Source organism: Rhinolophus sinicus, linkage group LG04, assembly GCF_036562045.2.
Source record: "Rhinolophus sinicus isolate RSC01 linkage group LG04, ASM3656204v1, whole genome shotgun sequence".
NCBI lineage: Eukaryota > Metazoa > Chordata > Mammalia > Chiroptera > Rhinolophidae > Rhinolophus > Rhinolophus sinicus.
In genome coordinates, this window is record NC_133754.1 from 7,798,198 (window position 1) to 7,804,197 (window position 6,000).

Here is a 6,000-nt window from a genome sequence, read left to right on the forward strand (position 1 = left end):
GCAGCAAGCGTGCAAGGATGGTTATTTGTGGGAGGCATGAAGAGTGGCTATTATTTTAAAAGAAATTCTCATAGAAAGAATGCTGGATTTAAAACAAATAAATGGGCTCATGGAAGCTGAGTAAAACTGTAATGGAAGTCAAATGCTAAGCATTAGACCATGTCCATCCATGTAGGCATGAAAACAGCTGTCACGGTTCTGGACTTTCAGTTCTGTCAAGATTCACATGATAATAATTGCAGTAAAAAAGGATGCTTCTAAACCAACAGTTCCTTTCATTGATAATGCCTACTTCCTAATTTTTGGACTGTAGCTTGGGTTGCGCGTGGCACATCACTGGTTCTACAGACAGGTAAGATCCACGAATTTGATGCATAGTTTTTTTTGTTTGTTTGTTTGTTTTTTACATTTTTTAACATCTCCAGAATTGGCATGTACATTAAAAATGATGTGATAGAAAGCATTATGTCATAGTGAAATTGGAAGCAGTATTTTTCTTCGTGGTACATAAATACTGCTAGGCTAACAATGGTGGCACAGATTCAAGGAAATGTGGTAGCGATTGTAAACTTATTTGAGTTCCTATTGGGATTAAAACCACGACTTGCTTCATCCTCCTTATATTTCCCTATCTTTGTCCTTCTAGAACTATACTGTGGCATAAGTAAGAACATCCTCAAGATGCAAAAGTAAAAAAAAAAAATGGACACAGAGATTAGTGATCTAAATGATATCATACTGCAAATTAGCAGTGAGTAATTTAGACTCAAAAATAGTGGAGTGGCTCTAATAGGTCATGCAGATGAAGAAAGTGAGATTGTAAAAGAGTAGCCATGGAATTTCTCATGTGTGTGTCGTGTTGGTGTGTGCTAATGATATAGCCTGGGAATTGGAAAAGACAAGGAAGCTGAAGCAATATAAGAAGGAAGTGGTAGATATGAGAAGCCTGAGCAGCAGAGACAGTTGTTGAGGACGTGAGCCTCAAAGGACAGTTAGACCCCAGCCTTTTTATGGTGCAACTATATGGTCCTCAACTATATTGTTAGCAATCCAGATTTCAGCTCCACAAAAGGGACCATGCATTTCCAGTTCCTTACATCCTGAAGAGCTGGGCTTCCAATTAATTAGTGCTTAACAAACATTTCCTTTCTTAAGAGAAATTTTAAAACATATTTCTGTTATGCTATCTACCACATGGGGCTGGAGAAGGAAAACAAGAAGGATAAACTTTCACAACCAAGCTCCAGGAAAATTCTTCTAGCAGATCTGAGGCACTCCAGTGTCAAGGAAAGTCCAAAGAACATTTTAACTTGTTCACCCAAATTGAGCACTGATGACTCCTGTAAGTACAGCTGCATCCTTTAAGTGAGTGACTCTTGACTCTTCTTCAATCTCTCTCCTGAAATAACATTAGGCTAGAGTGTACCGTGTTTCCCCCAAAATAAGACCTACCCCGAAAATAAGCCCCAGTTAAGATCGTCAGCCAAATGGACACATTTAGTACATTATGACAATGTTTCAGAAGAAGATGACATGACTGTATTTGAATAAATGTAGATTGTTGTACATGAAAAAATAAGACATCCCTTGAAAATATGCCCTTATGCATTTTTTGGCGCAAAAATAAGTATAAGACTCGGTCTTATTTTGGGGAAAATATGGTAACATTTTCAATGGCACAGCTTTTGTCCCTGCCTAATAGCACTATCTAACAATGTTAGACCAACATGACTCTATTTAAGATTAAAAAGGAAACAAGCATATTTTAAAACAGAGAAAGAATTGAACAGATTTACCGTATGACCAAAGGAATCCATTATACGTGTTCTTCTTTCTCCAGCTATAGAAAAGTGTACATAATAGAAATATGAAAAGGTGTCTTTAAAACAGCCTAAGGACAATATAATTGGAGAAGTATTTAAAAATAATATAAACTCATTTGTTACCACTTTGCCTCATTTTTCACATTTTTTTCCTTTTTCCTTCCCATCTACACAGGAGGCCTCTCCCCCATCTCTGTGTTGTGTGACTTGCTACACACACAGATGAACATACATTGACTAGGAACATTGAATGCCAAGCACTCTGCTAGGTTCTAGGGATATGATGTTGAAGAAAACAGTCTATGCCATCATGGAGCTTAAACCAATTAATAGGTCAGTGGCCCAATTCCAGCACCCCCTCCACCCCCAGCTAGCTCTTCCATGAATTTTTTCAGTGAGCATTTCCTCTTGACTTTGTAAAACCAACAATAATGTGGCAAGCTATTTTCAAGGATGCAGCATTGACAGAGTAAGGTGCAGTTGAGACCATCTAGATGGTATGCATGACTGAACCCCATTAAGACCTCTACATAAACTTTCAAGATTCTGGGGGGCGATGCAAGATCTACTCGTCCTACAGCCACGAGAGACGAGCCTCATAAGGAGACAACAAGGAAGAGCAGTTCTCCCATGTTCTTAGAAAACCAGGAGAGTTGTTATTACCTCCAAGAATTATAATAAAAAAACAAAAGCCCACATAGGATCATTGTGAAGATAAAACAAGAGAACATGAGCAAACTGCAGAAACCTGATAAACTGTAAGACAATCAAATACTACTTACTATTTAAAAAATTAGGCCAAATCCTCAGCCAGTCAACCTCAGAGTCAATCCCACCTACTGACATGCCAAGAGCAATCAAGGCTCAACCACAACAGGAGGGCACACACAACCCACACAAGGGACACTCCTGGAGCACCTGAGCAGGTGACCAGGAAGACTGCCACTGGGCCCCACAGGACACCTACTACATAAGGCCACCTGGCCAAGGCTGAGAAACATAGGAGATTACATAATAAATAGAAACAAACACAGGGAGGCAGCCAAAATAAGGAAACAAAGAAACATGTCCCAAGTGAAGGAACAGAAGAAAACTCCAGAAAAAGAATTAAGTGAAATGGAGGCAAACAACCCATCAGAGACAGAGTTCAAGAACGTGGCCCTCAATGTTTATGATAGACATACCAGTAAAATGAAATTCCAGCTGAGAACACCTCACATCCCTGCTTGGGGCCTTCAGACTTTGCCTGGCACCCACAAATGTCATGGTGACGCAATCGTGGATGTGACAGTCCCTTATAACTTATAGAGATCTGTGACAATTCCTATTGTTATTCCTGCACTGTGATTATTAGTTCTGTGCCTCCAACACTGCCTTGCCCAGGCAGGAAGAGATCCTGCCTTCATTATTCTTTAGTGTAGAACACTTTCTGAAGCCTTCATCTGGAAATGAAGAGTGAATTTCAACAGCCTAAAGGGACTGAGATGGAAGAAAGACAAAGTGAAAACCAGGAAAGCTCGTTTAAAGTGGAACCATACAGAGGAAATAGATCTAACTGGAGCATGACGTGTAAGGTCTTGAATCAATCTATTGAGTAAGACACATTTTTACTAACACATTTACCTCCTGTGAATTCCATGTATCGTCTTGAGAAATGTGATTTGCATTGAGGAGGAAGGATGAGGCTAAGCAGTCTATTATTTTATATGTCATTACAGACTTGGGATAGAACCACAAACCAGAAACAGAGGAGCCAGACAAGTTCATGACCCATTGGCAATACCACTATCAGCCATTATCATTAACTATACTTCTCTCACCTACCATCAAGAGTCCTGCTAACGCAGAGTTTGCCTGAAAACTCATGCAATGATTTTTGTTTTTTGTTTTATTTTCATTTATTTATTTATTTTTATCATCAGCTACACAGGCTAGAGCCCTTGGCAGCATTTATGGTTGAGAGATGATAGGAAGACTCACGACCCCCTTTGCTTTCAACAAAACACTAGGGTGTCTTTTTTTCTCACCTTGAAGGGATCCCACAAAGAGAGCTTTGGGTGGCATCTTTCCAGCAACTCAATATTCCTTCAAAAGATTTCTTAGCCCACAGAAAAGGAGGGAGAGTTAATAGTAGGTTGCTAGAAAGGGAGATCAGTTGAAAGATGACTAGCTGAAAGCAAAGATGTAGTATTTGTGGGGGGAGCTAACGATGGAGCTCAGCAGACTCAGGTGGACTTGGTGCACAAAAAATGAAGAGTGGAAGAGGAAAAAAAAGAAGATGAAGAGGGGAGGGAGGGAGAAAGTCAGTTACTTACATCTTACAACCCAGAGTAGGAGACATCAGTCTCTCTGATGTAAACCCTCTAGTGTAAAATCACAACTGTGATCAGGGCTGGAAAGGACACCTCCATACTGATCCTAGTACATTTGGCAGGAGGAGCCAGAATCCTTCTCAGCAGTCACAGAGGCTTTCCCAAGGAAGTGATGCTCAAGCTGATAGAGGAGCACGATGCTTCAACCAGTAGAACATGTGGAGGAGAGAGTCTCAGGTAAAGGAACAACCTAGGCTAGATGCAATCACAGCCCAGCTAAAGAATAAAAGAGGAGCAGAGTAAAAGGAACTAAATGGGGGAGAGGAGTCTTCACAGAAGTTTGATCATGCAGCACTGGTCAGATGGCAAAAGATTTTGCCTTCTCCCTAAGGAAATGGGAAAGCCCAAAGGGTTTTAAGCACAACACAGACATTTTTAGAAGGTCACTGTGGTTTCAGTGTGGAGACTGATTTTTGGAGCGTAAACGGGGACACAAGAAAACAGGGTAAGAGCTGCAGCACCAGTCCAGGTTAAAAAAAAAAAAAAAGACTGTAACTTAGATGAAGATGTTGGAGATGGAGAGGAGAGGGCAGCTTTGGGAGAGGAGGGGAAGAGAGGAGAGAGGAAAAGGGGAAGTGGGGGAGAGAGAGGAGAGAAAGACCCTTGCTCAGTGGGAGATTTCAATCTGGTTCAGTCTAGACCAGTAGTTCTCAACTGGGGGTATACTGTGTGCACCCCACCTCCCACAAGGAACACTGGACAATGTCTGCAAACACTTTGTATTATTATACCTGGGGTAGTGGTGCTACTGGCATCTAGTGGGTAGAGTCCAGGGATGTTGCTAAACAATGCACAGGACAGGATTATTAACCAATGCACAACAAAGGATTAGTAAGCACAAAATATCAACACTAGAATGCCAAAGTTTAGAAACCCGAGTCTAGATCCACCTTGTTCCTTTTCAGCCCCACTGAAGGTAGACAGATCCCCCACCCTCACCTGACCTGATGAGTAACTGAGTCATAGAATGGGCCTTGTCCATAGGAAAGCAATGAGAATGACCTGGCCGTGGCCACTCAGCATCCATCAAGCCGCCAACTCTGGCAAAGGAAGCTGCTTGCCATGGATGGGGGATGCTGTGCCATCCCCCTTTTTTCCTCCCCTTCCTGACCCCGTGCATCTGTCTCAAAGCCTATGAGAGCTGGGAAAACTTGCCTGCCCTCTGCTTCCAGACATGTGTCTCTTACCTAGCTCTTGTCCAGTGTTGGTAAACTTTGCTTCTGCTGCCACAGTGGGTGGCTAACGAATGACTCTGTCTTCAGGCTGGAGGCACCTCAGCAAAGGGACTTCTGAAGTGCAGGGGGAGAGGAGAAACTTACTAATTAGTACTTTGCATCATGATCCCAATATACGACTTCTAATAAAACAACAGATCACCTTTCATATTATTTCTGATAAAAGAATAGTTCACCTTTGTTTGCTTGCTCCATGGTACTCGGCAATAATACCTTACTCGACCCCATGGAATCAGGCCAAAGACCAGACCCCAAATTCTTGGTCCTTTTATACTTTTCCATTTTGCTCCCACTTCACCTCCTCATTAGCCAACACTCACTTTCTCCCATTGGCTCCCAGAAAAGTTACCTCTCAGCCACTTCTAGGGGTAGTTAAGCCTTCTCCCAGACACTTAGTTCAGTCTCCTCCCACAAGGTCAGTCTTGGGCACAGGGGAGTAAACCTTTCTCAGTATTTCTCTGCCTATTCCTCTTCTGCAGACTTCCTTCCTCATTCTCACTGAGGGGACTGCCTGAGTCACCTGATTCTAGTGGAAGATACTAAATCACAACCTCTGCTGCTTGCTGCCTG